General features: G+C 36.1%; 1 pseudogene; it reads right to left on the bottom strand.

Annotated features, from left to right (window-relative positions):
• LOC112391858 (pleckstrin homology domain-containing family A member 5-like) overlaps window positions 1-20085 on the bottom strand; it is a 161788-nt pseudogene that overhangs the window by 8573 nt on the left and 133130 nt on the right.

Below are 20085 nucleotides of genomic sequence, written 5' to 3'. Positions count from 1 at the left end.
TATTATGCATGCATGATAGTTTTCTGTGGTTGGATTTCTCATTTTCTATTTTGACTTCTGGGATTTATGTCATATTTTAGACAGCCCATCTGCATTCTGAGTTTATTTTAAAAAAACCTCCATTGCTTTCTGTACTGCTTTTAGAGTTTTGCTTTTACCGTTTTAACACCTGATCCATCTGGAAAATTTTGGGTGTAAAGTGTGAGGCACAGCTCCAACCTTCTTTCCAGACAATGACTTACTGGCCCTCAACTGGTAAGTCATTTTTCTAGATTTTAATTAGTATAAATTTACAAGCATTATAATGCTGTGTTATCCTGCTAGTGTTTTATGCTATACAAGGATTAGAAATAATTTACGTTATTTGAAAATTTATGTTTACTTGTAATATTCTACAATATTTCATTTAAAAAACCTTACCAGGCATTTAAAATAGATAATTGTCTATTACCCATTTCTTTACAATAACCATAATTTATTATTACAATTGTTTTACTATTATAAAATACACAATTATGTTCTAAATAACGAAGATTCTTTTATCATCCCTTGATTTTCTTGCTATCCTTAATTTAGGACCTGAGCATTAACGTTACGGCAACCATTTATTCAGATTTAGCAGCAGGTTTTCTACGAGTTTGAAGACATTTTAATATTAAAATTCTAAATTTAAAACATTAACGTTATGGTATAAAGTACAAGAAGCAATAACTAAAAACTTTTATAGACACACAAGTCTGGGATTGGAGATTCAACAATTAACATTTTTGTTTCTGATTACAAAGAAAAACCACCCACTTCTGTTTCCATGTGGCTATGGCACTTTTCACATCATGGGTTCTAAACACATCAGTCACCAAGCACAGTGGCTTGATGGGTTTTCCTTTAGCAGTAAAAGATTTTACATTTTAAAAAAACAGTATGATAGAACATATATTATTCTAGGCATACTTAATAGTCAGAAAATGGGAGTTCTAGGCCATTATATTAATCTTCACCATTAAAACTTAAGTTGATTCAATAAACTTCCATTTTCTCACACAAACAACCATTACATTTGTAAAATTATTCCAAATCTGAACTCTACAATATTTAAAAAATCATTAAATTATTAAAATATAAGCTTACTACTTTATATTCTAAGCCACTGCTTATGTCAATTACCTTGAACGTAATTAGGTTCACGTAATAATAAAAATGAAATGATTATTCTAAAACTCTAAGTCCATTAAGAGTAACAGTAATAGATATTACCAATTATACCAGTTATCAATAATTAACAGTAAGCAAAATAACTTACTCTGCCTACAGGGCTCACTGGATGCACCGCATAGTCTGAAGTCATGTTATAGTTAGAAGCTTCATTTATCATACTTATAGGTCGTTCCTTCTTTTCGTCAGATGTCATGGTTGCAACGGTCCTGAAAATATAATATGCCAGAACGCTAGAACTTGCTGTTTATGTAAACTACTGTACAATAACATTTCCCTAGAGTTAACAATGCTGGTGTCTGACTTTTTCAAAACAGCTGGGTACTAGTTAGAGATTAATAAGCTCCAGAGTTGGAGCTTAATATTTCTAACTACTTTAAAAATAATTAAGCACAACTTAATATCATGTTTATTTTAATAAGCCTTAATACAGATATGCTACTTGGTCATCTAACTGGAACATTAAAAATTTAATTACAAGATTAGTGATTCTAATACTGAAAACAGTAACAATGATAGGGAATTCCATGGCAGTCCAGTAGTTAGGACTCTGTGCTTTCACTGCTGAGGGCGTGGGTTTGATCCCTGGTTGGGGAACTCAGATCCCACAAATTAGTTTAATAATTTGACCAAGTTTACAGTTTTCCCTGACCTTGCATCCTGCGCTCTTGAGTTTACTATCTGTGTCTGACCTATTGTAAAAACAGCTTCTGGAATTACATTCCTCATGAAAAAAAAATTTAAGTCATGTTTCTATACCATACATAGTAAACAGACGGCATTCTGTTATTATACTTGACTGCAAATGTCCAGATAAGAAAACTGTTAAATCGTACTGTATTAAGTACGGATAACAGCAATTTCAATGCTAACCCCATTTTTTTTTTAACATCTTTATTGGAGTATAATTGCTTTACAATGGTGTGTTAGTTTCTACTGTACAACAAAGTGAATCAGCTCTACATATACATACATCCCCATATCTCCTCCCTCTTGCGTCTCCCTCCCACCCTCCCTATCCCACCCCTCTAGGTAGCCACAAAGCACAGAGCTGATCTCCCTGTGCTATGCGGCTGCTTCCCACTAGCTATCTATTTTACATTTGGTAGTGTATATATGTTCACGCCACTCTCTCACTTCGTCCCAGCTTCCCCTTCCCCTTCCCCATGTCCTCAAGTCCATTCTCTACGTCTGCATCTTTATTCTTGTCCTACCCCTAGGTTCTTCAGAACCATTTTTTTTTTTTAGATTCCATATTTATGTGTTAGCGTACGGTATTTGTTTTTCTCTTTCTGACTTACTTCACTCTGTGTGACAGACTCTAGGTCCATCCACCTCACTACAAATAACTCAATTTCGTTCCTTTTTATGGCTGAGTAATATTCCATTGTATATATGTGCCACATCTTCTTTATCCATTCATCTGTTGATGGACACTTAGACTAACCCCATTTTGAACAGAGGCATTCCATGAAACGCTTTACTTACTGTTCATTCACTACAAAAATACAATTGTCCTGTGATGGCTGTCCTGTGACTGGATGTTTACAGGTCACTTTCCTTTCATTATGGCTGAAAACAGAATAAGAGAAAATGTACGTGCTATTACCACAAACTTTAAAAAAATATCCTGGTAGCAAAATAGCCATTTCTTTATAGCAACATTAAAGTTAGTGAATAAAGGAGATGCAATTCAAACCCCCAGGTGTTGACACTCCTACATAACCTTTTCTACTATCTACTGTGTGTACATGTTTGTGTAAATGTTACTTACAGTTTTACAGTACAGCTAGACTCACCACTCCCAACCCCATGCCCACCGCCAGTATGACCTCAATTTGTTCTTCTATTGTATAAACAAAAGTAAGTTGATCTGACTCCACAATCATTGCATCTTACGTGACAGGTGGGCCACAGAAAAGTGTGAGTATCCACCTACCTTCATTATTTGGTATCCCAATCTAGGTACGTTACAGAAACCTAATGCCAAATTCATGATGGAAAAATAAACCTAACAGTACTACCAGATGGGCACTGGCACATTAAAACATAGTACCACTGGAAGAGCAATAATTTATGGCATTTTGGCTTCACAAAGGAAACTTTACATAAATAATGTAATGGGATTGATTTTTATGATACCTGAAGTATGCTATAGAAAAATGGAATCTGAAGGAGAAAACAAAAATCTTAAATGAAATGCACAAACAACAACACAAGCAAAGAAAAATCTACTTATTATGTTTGCTGAAAAAAAATCTGGTTTGATTAAAGAGTGACTATTTTTTGGAGAATAAGATCTTTAGGCTTCCTATTGTTTTCTAGAAATGAGAGGAGAAAAATCCCAAACTATTTATCTAAGCCAAAAATAACAGATGCCCAAAATAATATGCAATATACATTTGATATACTAAAAAAAATACATCATTTGTAAACAAATATTTTTTTCCCGTTTAGTAACATACCACAAAGCGACCTGAAAGGAAGATCAATCATTGGTGTGCTAGATCTTAGAAAACGTACTTTCATTATGGAGGAAATTGTCAAGATGTTGTACTGAATACTGCTTTGTTAACCTTAAAAGATTATTACATGTGATCTGTATTGCAGGACATTTATAACTGCAGGCCACAAACTTTCTGGCAAACTTCAGATACTTAAGTTCCTTTTCCAAATCTGAACTTTCACTAGTATTATTTTTATTGGTTACTCAAGTACTGGAAACTTTATTAAATTAAACTAAAACCGTACAAAAGAAAAGGTATACAGTTAAAAAAAATTATATATTGACTATTGTGACAACAGAATTATTGGTGGAATATAATGTGTTTCTGTTAATCCTTTAGTTAATTGGTACTTATTACACCAACTGGTGTTTACAAGACTACCAAATTATCAACCTTTTGCAGTGTTTTTTTCTTTTACAAAACACATTCAATAACACCTTTAAAGTCCAAAGGTGTTAAGAGGTGGTGGATTTAGATGTTTATTTGTGGTGATATTTTCACTACACAAAAAGTATGCAAGTGATTTTATTTTAACTGTTGATTTTAAAAAAGTACAATAGTAATAAATAAAATTCAAATTAAAAAAAGTACAATAGTGGAAACCTAAAGTCTCATAATGGAATATCATTTTATGTAATAAGCAATAAATTGGTAACAGAATAACTAAGAAAGTACAGCCTCTGGAGATAAGTGGAAAACGATGAAGTACCCAAATGTGATGAATACCACGAACGTGTCAAGGTATGTAAATTCTCATGTTTTAACAGAATAAAACACTGTGGGGGAGAAGGGGAGTAAATTTGTGATAGAGATTAGACACCTTAATAATAAAAACTAGAGGATAGCATCTTTTTTCTTTAAAGTGTCTTCTTGGGGAGAAGCATTAAAAAGCTGGAGTTGGTTGGGTGGAAAATAGAACAGAAATATAAAAATTCTTTTTATAAAATCCAATATTGAAAAAATAAATAACCCCCTATCGTATTATTTTCCTATGATATGTCATCTTGTCTAGAAGAAATATAGCAGACTCTAATCCTAATATTCTAGAAGCTGTAAATTATAACAACACGGCCCTGCAACGGTTACTGGGATAAGAGATTCTGCTGACCTCTGAACAGTAGACTTGAGTACCCATTAGACAAGGAAGCAGGGCAATGGAGACATTAAAATAAAGAACAGTCAAAAAGGAGCACAGGGCTTCCCTGGTGGCGCAGTGGTTGAGGGTCCACCTGCCGATGCAGGGGACGCGGGTTCGTGCCCCAGTCCAGGAGGCTCCCGCATGCCGCGGAGCAGCTGGGCCCGTGAGCCGTGGCCGCTGGGCCTGCGCGTCCGGCGCCTGTGCTGCGCAGCGGTAGGGGCCGCGGCAGTGAGAGGCCCGCGTACTGCAAAAAAAAAAAAGGAGCACACAAACATTCTTTTCCCGGAAAGTGGATGCTATTTCAATGAAATTGACATTTTTATTGTCCAAGCACTTTTTTTTTTTTTTTGCAGTACGCGGGCCTCTCACTGTTGTGGCCCCTCCCGTTGCGGAGCACAGGCGCCGGACGCGCAGGCTCAGCGGCCACGGCTCACGGGCAAAGCCGCTCCGCGGCATGTGGGATCTTCCCGGACCGGCCTGCATCGCCAGGCACACCCTCAACCACTGCGCCACCAGGGAAGCCCTGTCCAAGTACTTTTAAGATCACAGTGTCTTAAAGTAAAACTAACTAAATAAAAATCTTAGCATTCCATCTTAGTTAAAAGTTCAGTGACTAAAATCAATATGAAAAATGAACATATTTATGTTCTTTTACTTTTCCTTAGTACCCAATGTGTTTTCTTTTAATGTTATGATATTAAATTGACATAAAAATTCATTTATTTAGAAGGATACTCTAACATGAAAGTCTTCTGCTGTTCTCTAAGGAAAGAAATAATCTTTCCTACTATGTACACCTAATTGTAACATAAACACAGAAGTCCTCTGAAATGTTTATTCATTTGTTCTGACTTAAATTACAGTCATTCAAGATTACTAGGTTTCTATAAAATCCAAATTCAGAAGACTGAGATTTTATAGGCAATTAGTTTAGTTACAAAATTGTCATCTCCCATAAAACAACATACTTAGCAAATAAAAAATCAGAGTAATGTTTTCTAATCATTTTGTTAAAAATGAATTAAAACAAATTAAGAGTAGGACAAACCAAAATATCAGCCAAACCAAATTCCAGTCTTAATTGTTGAAACGTCGTAATTTTCCACTACCTGATAGGATTGTCAATTCTCACTGCTCTTGTGCAAATCTATTTTTATACACATTTTTAAATTTCAAAACCATTCCTTATTATGTTGGCATTTACACTTCATTGTTATACTAATCTTGCATTTTTAAGTACTGTAATGGTAAAGGATAAACATAATGTCTAAATTACAGAAACTAAAAATATGAGTTAAAAGCATACTGAGTGCCAATAAATGACAGCAATGTAAATGAAATCCAAATGAACCTTTGAAAACATAAGGAAAAAGCTATCTCTGTTAATGCACGGGATTCTTTTAGTGCATAATACATGAGTTCTTTAATACACACAGCAACTGGGCACTGTGGGAGGTGGCTGGCCGAGGTATCATGTCATGACCACCTTCCTTGGTGCAAAAGAGGAGTGACTGCTTAGGGCCACGAGGGGGCAGGGAAGACAAGATTCCAGCCTTCAATTCTACCAGTTTGTCCCCAGCATTATTTACAAAGTGTGTCTTTTCATCCTACACTCGCCATCCTTTTTGTAGTCCAAAGGTTTTTTTTTTTTTCCTCCTCCTTTGAAGGGCCTCAAAATTCAGATCAAGAGTACCATCAGTTTTCCTATAACATTCATGTAGAAGTATGTTCCAATTCAATTCATATATTAAGGAACAATTTGAGTGTCACATAAATCCTGCATTTGTTTATGCATGATCCCATCCATGAGAAAGTCTAGGTGAGTGCAGAAACTGCACCTTGATGATGCAGCCCCTAGGAGCACACAAATCACACACCTGCACACCCTCAAACGTCCACCAGCTACTTCAGTTCATTGCCTGCTTTACGAAACACACCCATCCACATGCAGTGATACAACTTTTTCTAATTTCACAACTCCCTACTTCCAACAGTTCCCAATAATTCACAAGCTGAAACCCTTCCAATTCCATTTCCACAAGCAAACTGCAGGGCTTTCTCAACGCAGAGAGTATATGTAGTATGTTTGCATTTTCTAACCATTTAATATGTGTGAAACTGTGCTACCACTTTCACTAGGTTCCTATCTTTATTTTTATGTGTTACTAATGAGGTTTTTTAGTGCTGTGCCCCTAAACCCATTTCCCACAAAAGCCCCATGCTTTCATTGTCCAATTTTGCACAGAGAGGCGATTTTTAGGAAGACACGTGCCGTGTTATAGCAAAAGTGACTGTACTAATAAATTATGAACTAACATACCTCTGTGCTACTAAAAATGCATTTGAAGCTTTACTAGACAAGGTGTTATTCAAAAAATCCTTGCCAGAGATTTTATGCTCTTCATGACCGAAAGGGAAAAATTGAAAAGATATGGTTTTATATCAATTTGTGCTTCTAGAGGAATCCTTATAAAGAAGGGATAAAATTCAGGTCTTGATATAAAATACCCTTATGGTCACAGAACAAACTAATTCCCTTCTTTCTGACTCACTGTGGCACAGGAGGAGGTCCAAACTTTTCTAAATATGAGATCAGGTATTCGCCTCCACCTAACTCTTACTTCCAGACTTCTGTCTGTGATGGTTTAATGTGTAGGTTTAGACCAGTGGTTTTCAACTGGGAATGATTTTTATCTCCCATGGGACATTTGGAAATGTCTGGTAATATATACATTATCAAAGTACAGTTGATTTACAACGTTGTGTTAATTTCTGCTATACAGCAAATTGATGTAGTTATGCATATATACACATTCCTTTTTATATTCTTTTCCATCATGGTTTATCCCAGGACATTGACTGTAGTTCCCTGTGCTATACAGTAGGACCTTGTTGTCCATCCATTGCCTGGTAATATATTTGAATGTTACAACTGGGGCTGGTATGTAGTGGGTAGAGGCCAGGATGCTGCCCAACATCTTGCAATGTACAGGAAAGTTTTCCACATGAAAGAAGTATCCAGCCCCCAATATCAACAGTGCTGAGGTTGATAAGCCCTGCATTAGACCACCATAGCCCTCTAACAATGAACTCTACCAAATAAGCCACACTTATTTCTTTGTGTTCCTGTTCTTCTCTAGAGACAACAGAAGCAGCCATTGAGACCACTGGTCAATGAATCAGACTACTTAGGTGTGAATCCCAGCTCTTCCTCTCACTAGCTAGGTGACCTTAGGCAAGTTACTGTGACTGTCCATGCCCCAACTGCCTCAATTAGGTACAGTAGCTATGTCACAGGTTGTTACTTTATTTGTTCAGAACTGTTCTGGGCACCTGGGTATGGCAGTGAATGAAACGTAAAAATCACTGTCCTCATGGAACTTAGTGTCTAGTGGGGATGTTAAGAGTAAACAGTGTAAACATGGCCTGGAACAGACAAGCCCTCGATAACCGTTACTTACTTTTGTTATGCACTGCAGGACTTTGAGCATATGTTGTCGTCATCAGACTACTGTTCAGTCACCTGTTTAAACCTTAACAGTTCATATTAACACGTACCCCCAGAACTGTTTAAAAACTCATGTTATCCCACTACTCAGTATTTATTGTAAAAGAATAAAGTGATTGCTCTTGGCTTTCATGCTTCTGGTCAAGATACCCCTAATATGTCCAAAAACAAAAAATAGAGGAGAAAAGTAATTCTAATATAAAAGCTCCAGAGCAAGAGTAGCTATGTTTTTTTTGTTTTGTTTTTTGCAGTACGCGGGCCTCTCACTGTTGTGGCCTCTCCCGTTGCGGAGCACAGGCTCCGGACGCGCAGGCTCAGCGGCCATGGCTCACAGGCCCAGCCGCTCCGCGGCATGTGGGATCTTCCCGGACCAGGGCATGAACCCGTGTCCCCTGCATCGGCAGGCGGACTCTCAACCACTGCGCCACCAGGGGAGCCCAAGAGTAGCTATGTTTTTAAGGCAGTATTCGAGAAGGTTTTTAAATAGTGACAGACAACACTTAAAAAACAGAAAAGGCTTCTGCTATTCCAGAGTTCAGGACTGAAGGAAATTGGTCATATTCAATAGCTGCATCTGAGGATCATGCTCTATCAAAGGCCCAGATAAAGGATTGAATCAATGCCATTTTTAGAAAAGGTTATCAAGAAATTGACATGTTGCAACACAAATTGCTTGTTCTTTGGCACTATGCCCTCTTCACTATTTATTACTAGACATTTAATCATTTACTAAAACTAGAAAATCAAATGAAAGACCTCCTTAATTCCAGCCTTTATGGAACTATTCCATTCAATAATAATTTGGTTTTAAAAGATATTAAGATGAATAAATCAGTGTGTGTATAAAATGGTATATTTCCACCAAATTATATAAAAAACAAATTAAAAATGACATATCTACTGGAGATGGAACAGAAATTCATTACTCCCTTATTCTTTTTCAGATCTTATCTGTGAAGTGAACAATGCATCATGGAAGTAACTGTACCAGAAAACCTGGGCAAAGGTGTGCTGTTTAAGCAGTTCTGAGCTTTACATCAAAAGGGAATAAGCTGATAAACTACATGGCTCCTATAACCTATTTATGGAAACAAAATTTAGTGGGTTAGAGTCAACTCTAAGCGGCAGGTTCTGTTATATGAAGAGTAACTGAGACTGTGGGGCAGCACTCTGAAGATCAGGGATGATGGGTGTCCATTTCCAGGCTTGCCAAAGGAAGACATTTTTTGGTTCAGTCCACGTTGCTAGTCTGCTCTCAGCAGGAGAGCAGAGGGAGGATTCCAACCAACGACGTCCCTAAGGAAACAACTCCCATACACTAAAAAGATGCATAAAATGCACATTTCAAATATAAACCCCAATAAAATTACAGGTTTAGAAAGAGGAAAAAAGCTGTCTGCTAATATGGTATTTAAATTTTTTAGTATAATGATGAAAGTCAGGAACACTGACTTCAGTAACACTGAAGGAACTGTTTCACTCTTAATGGAGTGTTATTTCAAACTACACAAGGTCAAAGATGAAGTATTTATTAACACAACTGACTATGAACTGACACATGAAATCTGGTTATAAAACTCCTGTCATCCAACAATAAGGCCAAAACTTTGCAACTTCTGTTGAGCGTAAATGTAAATTTTATATCAGGTATTTATAAATAGGTAAAATACCCTCACAAGAAGTTCTTTAAAACATCAGGATGTGTCTGATTTTTTCAAAAATGAATATAGTACTGAGAGTACTAGATCGAAAAATTAAAATGAAAAATTAGAGCAATGCTGCATATAATGAAGCAGTACAGCACATGGTATTATATTCTTTGAACCAAGCATGGAAAGGCACTATTCCTGATTTAAAGATAAGAACATTTGAGATTTCAAGGAGATATTATTCATGACTGCATAATATATGGCAACACTGATTGGCTTGTCCTGTTTAGTTAGGCACCTGCATAGTCCCAAACTGGCTGCTGTGGTCCCAAACATCACATGCAGACCATAGAGTCCAGAGGTGAAAGTAAAGTCTCTGCTTACATATTCCTTTCCAAGAAATTTCCCAAGAGCTCCCTGGCCATCCTTGTCCAGGCTCTCATTATCCAGACATATGCGTCTACGTCTAATTCAATCAATGGTAAGTGAACTCACACCATTCAAGATTCACAATTTTGTCTGTGGCTCACAGAGAGGAAAGTGAATAAAATGAGGTTATATTATAATAGCAAGGAAGAAGGAGAAGGGAAAGGCTATCCGCTAAGGAAACATTTCATTTTTCTTAAAGAAAGCAACTCACATAGGTTTTCAAAGAAAATACTGGTTCTAGCATATTCAAAACTAGATTTTCCTGTTCTGTCTGATAAAAGAGGAAAATGCTTTACCGGGTTATTCTTTTGTGAAGCTTTGGGAAGATAAAGAGGGTGATTTAAGCTGAACTTTAGAAACTCTAGAGGTTTTATTTACACCCTCAGAAAAAAAGGTTTTTCCTTTGCATTGTTTTAATTAATTAATTTCAAACTTGAAATTAATTGACATATAACATTATATTAGTCTCAGGTATAGAAGATAATGAGTCAGTATTTGAATATATTGTGAAATGATCACAGTAAGTCTAGTTAATAGTTAACATCAGTCACCATACAGTTACAAAAATTTTTTTTCCTGTGATAATAACTTTTAAGATCTTAGCAACTTTCAAATATGCAAAATAGTATTATTAACTATAGTCACTATGCTGTACATTATACCCCCATGACTTATTTATTTTAACACTGGAAGTTTGTACCTTTTGACCTCCTTCACCCATTTCACCCTCCCTACCCTTTCCCCTGCCTCTGTAACCATCCATCTGTTTTCTGTTATCTACAAGCTCTCTCTCCCTTTTTAAAGATTCTACATATAAGTAAGATCATAGAGTATTTGTCTTTCTCTGTCTGACTTGTTTCACTTAGCATCATGCCCTCAAGGTCCATCCCTGTTGTTGCAAATGGAAAGACTGCTTTCCTTTTTAATGGCTGAATAATATTCCATCGTGTGCATATGTACATGTATGTGTATGTACACACTACATCTTCTTTATCCATTCATCCACTGATGGACACTTAGGTTGTTTCCATATCTTGGCTATTGTAAATAATGCTGCAGTGAATGTGGGAGTTGGGGGGCAGTGCAGATAGCTTTTTGAGTTAGTGTTTTTGTTTCCTTTGGATAAATACCCAGAAGTGGAATTGCTGGATCAACATGGGAGTTCTATTTTTAATTTTTTGAGGACACTCCATATTGTTTTCCACAGTGGCTGCACCAATTTACATTCCCGGTTCCCTTTTCTCCACATCATCACCAACTCTCGTTATCTCTTATATTTCTGATGGCAGCCAACGTAACAGGTGTGAGGTGTGGCTTTGATTTGCATTTCCCTGATGATTAGTATTGCTGAGCACATTTCCATGTACCTGTTGGCCATCTGTATGTCTTCTTTGGAAAAATGTCTATTTAGACCCTCTGCCCAGTTTTTTTAACTGGATTTTTTTTTTTTTTTTTGCTATTGAGTTGTATGAGTTCTTTATATATTTGAGATTATTACTCCTTATCAGATATATGATTTGCAAATATCTTCTCCTATTAGGTAGGTTGCCTTTTCATTTTGTTGATTGTTTCCTTTGTTGTGCAGAGGCTTTTTAGTTTGATGCAGTCCCACTTGTTTATTTTTGCTTTTGTTGCCTTTGCATTTGGTGTTAGGAAAATTTTTTTTTAATGTTTTGGCCATTAATAACTATATACTGGCTACTTCTTAGTACTGCAATTCTCCCCGGGAGTACTTGTTTTTGTGTTTTGTTTTTTTTTTAAATACCTTTGCTTTATGAGTAACACCAATGACCGCTTTACTACAAAATCCACTCTGTTTTTTAATTTAAGAAATAAATATTGAAATTGCTAGTAACATTGTCAATAACAGCCAATAATTCTTCTGAGTAATACATTAGACAAAGCAAGGTTTATTAGGTAGTGTTTTATATGTGTATCCATGGCAAGAAGGTTGAAAATTTATCCACTATGCACAAACAAAATATGTTATTTTAGAAAACTCTGTCCCACAGAAGAGATTTTGGTTGTCTCTTATTAAATTCAGCTGCAAACCCATTTGTATGATTTGCTCAGAATCATGTATTTCCCTTATGGGAGAGAAAGAAGGATTTAATTTAGTCTAAGAAAAATAGGATATCATAGTGGTCTGGCAGTTCTTTTTGCAACCCTGGTAGAGAAGCCACCATCATGACTTGGACTTTTACATGGGCCCAACCCACACAAGCTGCCACATACCCACAATGTTGTTAGACTGGAGCAAGGCAGAGAGATGTGGGGATTATGGAAGCGACTGTATTTCTCAAATTTAGGTAGAAAACCAGACAGCAAACAGCTCAGATGTTCACTGACAACTCTTCAAGATCCTTCCACTCAAACCAAAAAGAATATTGTACATTCTCAATTTGGCCTTGGTTTCATTATGCTATCACACAATTATACTTTTCAACTTACTTTAAAATTGAAGAGCTTTGCAAACTATTACATATAGAATGGATAAACAACAAGGTCATACTGTATAACACAGGGAACTATAATCAATATCCTGTGATAAAACATAATGGAGAAGCATATATATATATATATGTGTATAACTGAATCACTGTGCTGTACAGCAGAAATTAACAACACTGTAAATCAATTATACTTCAGTTAAGAAAAAGAAAAAAGTTGAACAACTTTTATCAATAGAAATCGTAACGCCGTATGTTACCCTCTGAGACTCAGTCTCAAATTAGGTTTAAAAAACATGTTTGTAGCAGTGATTTAGTTATTAAATATTATTTTTATTTTCTAGTTATGAATTCCACAATTGGTTCTATTGTGGTCCAGGGTAAATTTTAAAATATTGTTAAATGTAAAGTTGATTAATGTCTTATGCAGATAACTATTTAAATTCATTTTCCTTTAAATAAAAAGGAGGAAAATGTTATGTTGAAATCTGACTACCACAATGACTGACTCTGCTATCTATCTATCTATCTATCTATCTATCTATCTATCTATCTATTTATTTATTTGCGGTACGCGGGCCTCTCACTGCTGTGGCCTCTCCCGTTGCGGAGCGCAGGCTCAGCGGCCATGGCTCACGGGCCCAGCCGCTCCACGGCATGTGGGATCTTCCCGGACCGGGGCACGAACCTGTGTCCCCTGCATCAGCAGGCGGACTCTCAACCACTGCGCCACCAGGGAAGCCCTGCAATTTATTTTTAAACTGGAGTATGGAAAATTATGCCTACAATTAAAAGCAAAGTCTTAAGAACAAAAGAAAACACTAAAAGTGCCATGCCTTTTCTTGAGAGAAACTGAATTCTTGAGCCTTAGTTTTGTGGAGAAATAACCATTGAGTCAGCAATCTAAAAGATTGTAATTTTTTTCTTTGCAAAACATGTGAAGTATATATTTCCTTTCCCCACATTTAGTTCTAAATGCCATTTGCCTTTAACTTAGAGCTAACTGCTTCCAGACATCCTGCTCAAACCTCAGTGATTCATTTACCCACATCTACAAATTCTCCCTACACTCTTAACCCTTTATAATCTATCCTCTCTCCTCTCATCATTCAGGCAATGGACTGGCTCAGATTTCTTGGGGGAAATGAAGGACTGAACAGGTGTGAGGGCCTCGATGATCCTCACTCCCAACAATAAACATTAAAACCATCACCTAAATAGTAATCACCACGTGAAGTCACACTCAGTGCTGCTCACACACTCCTTCTGTCGCACCCTACACTGGAAACCCGACCATCTATCCTCACACAGACCCTCTGAGGTCTGCATTACTATCTTCACTTTAGGTGTGAATAAACTGAGGCTCGCAGCATTTATGAAGGTGTCAGAAGTCACATGGAGACGTGGTCCCCAAGGTTTCAGTTGTGCCCTGTTTAGTCCCCCTTCCCCCCCTTTCAACAGCTGCCCCTTCCTTGACTCATCTCAGCCAGTGGGACTTCTACATTCTGCCCTACATCTTCTCCCAATGTAACAAACACAGCACAACACAACACAATCCTTTCCTTGGAGCTCCTTCCCTCTTGCACAGATCATGGACGTGTATCCTCCCTCTTCTCCTTTCTGTCTCATTGCTTAGCATCACCCCAAAACTATTTCTATCTGAAGCACAGTAATGAAACCTGTTCTCATTCCAACTTAATTTTAAACCCAGTATTTCTTTTCCATCTTCTTATTTTCTAAGCCTTTGCAATCATTTTCCACGCTTAGCTGCTCAGACAACATTATCACAACATAATTGTAAATGTAACCTCACATTTGATTATCGGTCCCAAAGAATTTAAGTACAAATAACAACAACAGTAAAGAATGGGTTTTACAGAATCACCCAACAGGAACTTGCTTTTTCCGCTGGGAAAATAGGAGTAGGATGCAACACTGCAAGAGTACAAAGCTGAAAGCATTATTATAGACTAGGAACAAAATAAAGAAAAAAATTAAAAATTCAAAAAATGAGACATAAATTCATCTGTTTTAGTTTTTTGTATTTACAGATAATTTCTAAATCATCTTCTGAAAAAACCTTCCTGAATAAAACCAATATGCTCATTTAGAATCTACAAAATAAATTTTACAATAGATTTTAAATAATTTTGGAAGCAGTGTAAGAATAATTCAATTAACACCATGCTAGTTACGAACAAAATGTACGTTAATAACTGTTATCCATCCCCAGTGTTATGGGACAGCTACACTTTAGATCACTTAATAAATTACATTATACACAAAAATGCTTAAAATAATTTAGATAATTCTCTCACTTGGAAGCCATATAAGTGATTCTTAAGAAGCTTTTAAATGGGAAGGTTAAATGACACTCTATGGTTAAAACAGAAAAATGGCTCTTAGAATGTACAAGCTAATCCACCAGAGTAATTTTCTGTCAAGCACTCAAGAATCAAGTGACATTTCTGGATGCTACCCAGAAATTACCCTATGCAAGTAGACAGCTAATGGCATCTCCATCACTGCCTTAGTCTAGGCTCTTATGTCTCCAAGGCTCTTAACGTCCAAATCCAACTCATTTTAATCAGGGTATCTCCCCTTTAGACCATCCTCACTGAGTCTCAACTTCTTTCTGTAAAACAGGAACCAAAACCAAAACCACAACAAACTTTACTCCATGGGGCTTTGTAAAGGATCAAGTACCTGGTAGCACCACCATCCATTACCTAATAAAGCCCTCACTAAACAGTAGCTAAAATTGAATGTGCAGGCAGAGTTAGCTTTCCTGAAAAGAAGTAAGATTATGTCACACCCTTGCTTTAAAAAGTTGCTGGCTCTCTGACCTATCTTTAATGTGAAGTACAACTAATCTAAGGTTAAAGCTTACTATTGAATGATCTATGCAAGAAGTCCTTGGAAAACCACACAACAGTAAAAATGATCACAGGGTGTATTTTAGAGGTTTCAAAGAATACTTATTTGGAAAATTACAGTCACTTGTATAAAAAAAACTATTAATTACAAAAATCTAATGGAGTTTTAAAATAAAACTAAGCAGAACTCCAACTTGGAAACATGTCAGTGGTCAGAAATATTCTTGGCATTTAAAAGCAATAATGTGGCATTAAAATATATATAAAACCTAGAATTTCATTAATTCAGACAACTCTGCTAGTCCCTAATGAATGCTAATTAGTAATGTTTTATTGTAACATGCATTAAATGTAAGTTTACTATACCACTGGGAAGGAAGCAAACAACAAATTAGAAAAAGAGGAATTTCAACACCATCTCTTTTGCTTTTGTGGGTGGTTATACACTACTTTAAAAAGTTAACCTAATTCTAACCTACACTTAAATAACCACACAGTTGCAAAAAAGATCCAATTATTTTATTGTAGATGAAACATTCTTCCCAACAGAATCAAGGTGACACACTGAACAGCTCAATTCAAATAGAAAAAAAAAATCAGTCATCATTGAATTTTACTATCCTTCATTGCATAGTTTTTAATCATTTTAATATTGCATGAGCTTTATCTAAACAACCACTTCAAGAACAAAAAGGGAGTTACTAATAAGTCAAATGATACCTTTATGCAACAAAAAGATTTTGTTAAAAAACAGTACTTTCTTTCAAAATGGCTGTGTTTTTGTGTAACATATACTTTCATTCATTCAATATGAGACAGGCACTGATGATACACAGCCTTAACAATGTTATACATAAACAGGAGGAGTAATATAACCAGAAACGAAACACAAAGGGGAGGCAGATTAGGGACTGATCTTGCTTAGAAAGGGGAAGAGCGCGAAAGGTGGCACAGAAGTGGCTGCCATTTGAATTGAGCCTCCATGAATCAGCAAGAATATTCGGATGTGGCCAGAGTTTAGCACAGATTGAAGGGATGGGGGCACAGAAATGGGGCTGAAAATCTAGGCTTTGAGTGAAAATATATTTACATATAAAAATTTTATTATATAAGTTTTGAAGCAATGTATTTGCTCCATTCTTAGGTTCTCTGTCACTTCAATTTCAAAGGAATATGTATATTTTTAACTCTGAAAAGGTCCAAATAATAATGCACTTATGTGACACACACAGCACTTTAACTAAGGCTCAGTTTAGTCAGCAAATCATTATCCCCAAGTACTGAGAGATTTCTCACTTACAGATGAGGTAGGAGTTGGACAGAAATCTGACTCAGAATACCAGGGCAGGGCCCACTTCCCACAGCAGAGACCGAGACACAGTGAGCAAAGCCGGCAATGAACTCCAATGGCCACTGCAGGCCACTGCGATGGCCGCATTCTACTCTGGAGACACTTCCTTCGAACAGAATGCAAGGCCACGGCATGCTATTAGTTGGTTAGATAACTAGTAGATGTTCATCATCCCAGAAAAGATGAAATCTCTCTAATACAGGATCAAGATATTCTCCTCACTCATTTCACTTGCTTCATCAATTCACTTATTCATGCTCAAATACTCATTAAGCACAAGGTTTTGTACTGTCCCTACTAGGAAACAAAAATATAGTTCAAGACTATAATGGGCTTAAAGAATTACTACTCCATCTGAGTTTACTAATTAAGCTAAATTTCAAGCTTGAAGAATACAGCAATTATATTTTACCATCAGGCTTCAGTATTGGTGGAAAGAGTTCCTCAAAGCACACCTTATTCACTAGAAAACAGACAAAGCACTTTATTCCCAGTGCTTTAGACTTGAGTCAGATTTTTAAGTCAATTTCAGGTTATCCCTCCTCCCCCCTCAACAAGCTCTGCTCATCCTCCCTTCTTTTTTGTTTTGCCAGACTTAATTTCCTGTTCATACAAAAAAGTTTAAGTAGCTTGTCTTCACTTGAACTTTAATAGCGTTTAGGCCAATGACCTCTGATGTCATAATGCTTCAAAAACATCTTTGTTTAGAATGTATACTGAATATATTCCAATTCATCATTACTACAGTAACTTACTGATTAAGTTTAAAATATAGGCTATTTTTAAACCATGTTAAAATATTTTAGGTAGATTTGAGATAAATTTTAAAGGGAATAAAAATATTAATGAATTCTCTATATACTTTCTAGCTCTCAGCAGAATTTTCAGCTGAAAATTCTGCAGCTTATGGGAAAAATTGTTGATCTTGAATTAAGACTGTCAAGTCAAATAAAATAAAGTTGAAACCCTACTTCTATATCCTGTGCTTCTAAATACAGAAGAAATACAATGTATTAGGAGTCATAATAAGGCAATTATTGATATCTTCGCACATTTGCATATAAACGACTGATTTAGATCACTTCCTTTCAGTACCTATCTTATTCACTTAAAAAATATGTACAAATAGTCTTATTCTTTAATTGCTTCAGAAAATTCATGTGAAAATATTTACATTTATTAAGAATTTTCGTATTGTCTTTTCTTCAACTAGACTTACACGTAAAAAGTGCCTGTTCTTTAAGAGAAAACTTTGTTGGAAAATTCCTCTAAAAGACCTTGAAATCACAAGGTTGCTACTGAACCTGCAAGAAAAGAATTATGCCAGAAATGACAAAGCATAAGGCTTTAAAGGCTTCAGTTTATACTATATAGTATGAAATTAAAATTAAAATATCATTCATCCACTCAAAATGAAGGGGGAAAAAAACAAAATAGCCACACACACACACAAAACTTACCCAACATAGCCTACTTCTTAAACTAATGATTTCAAAACAACTAAATCAATTCATATAGTGCAATTCAAAGAGACATGAATTAAAATTGCTAATAAGAAATCTTTAAAGGCATGTTGCCAGCCTTTACAATCAAAGGCAGTAGTAATTTAATTACTTTAAATGCCAAAATATTGTCTATAATAATCTCCTGCCGTTATATTGCTCTTAAATTTTAGGTAAATGAGGAGTCCTATTTTGAGGATCTTACTTTGTGAATTCCTATTTTGAATCACATTACCAGATAATTAAAGAATTAAATAACTAGCAGCTTCAGCTGTTAATTACTTTAGACTAGTAATATACTTTTTAATAAAAGTATTATATAATGAGTACTGTTAGCATCTCCTCCAAAGGAACTTCTGAGAATTATTCATTTGGCTCTCGTGAAGGGGGAAAAAGAAAAAAATCAAGCTTCTCCTCTGAAGAAGTTAAAACAATAAACAAAAATCTTTAGGCTTTCAAGCAATTTGCAACTACTGTGCATTTATGCAACTTCAAGTTAAGGAGAGACCAAAAGGAAGATTACATCTTAAAATCCTCAAGTCATTTGAAAAGCCTAACAATGCACTGACGTTTCTACAAGAATACAATACTTCAGTTATAGAAGTATTTATAATATGTAAATCCTTTGCATTGGGTGCTGCGCCTGGCACTAGGGCTACAAAGATTACTTATCAGAGGATCATTAACTGAGAAAAAAGGACTACCACTCATCTAGCCATCAGCTATTTATTATTACACATGAAAGTAACAAGGATTACTCACCAGCCTCCATCAAAATCACATTCGTAAACAGACATTCAACTACAGGCAAAAGGGGATACTGGAATAAAAATCACACTCCACTGCTTTGTCTTTGAGCTGCTCCCAAATGAGCGCTGTGAGGACTGAGCACTCAGGAAATGCACTGTGGCCGTCGGCCAGCCTGCCACTCTGCCAGTCTGACACCAGACTGACGTCACGCACCAGTATGTCATTGCAGCTGCAAACTGAGGCAGCTTCTCCAGAGGAGTTTGTTGTGATTATGCATGCCTTCCAGCCATGAGAGTAAAATATGATTTCAATTCCCTTGAAGTTGGCACATAGCACGGGGTAAAGTACCAGCATACGTGGTTGCAAACAGCTCGTGAAGAATGTTCTGGGAGGAATTTTAAATAACCTAGCTCTTCACAGATATTTTCTGTTAAAACTGTAAGCAAACCTATTTAAATGATTCCTTTAAAAACATTTTTTTTGTTGCTATTGTTTCCAAAGTTGATTCATACTTATTTCAAAAAATTCTGCCAAGAAAAGGTATAAAGAAAGCTAAAATTGCCTGCAGGCCCACCACCTAAAAATGATAATAATAATGATAATAATTAATCACTTATTATGTCAAGCACTTCACAAACTCATCTGAGCCTCAGAACCCAAAGATGTAGGTTCTGTAATGATCTCCCTTTTCCTGAAGAGACTGAGGCACAGAG

The sequence above is a fragment of the Neophocaena asiaeorientalis genome, unplaced genomic scaffold (assembly GCF_003031525.2).
Source record: "Neophocaena asiaeorientalis asiaeorientalis breed wild unplaced genomic scaffold, Neophocaena_asiaeorientalis_V1.1 scaffold150, whole genome shotgun sequence".
Classification (NCBI taxonomy): domain Eukaryota; kingdom Metazoa; phylum Chordata; class Mammalia; order Artiodactyla; family Phocoenidae; genus Neophocaena; species Neophocaena asiaeorientalis.
Note: the sequence above shows the minus strand (reverse complement) of the source record. Positions and strands in the feature narration are given on the sequence as shown.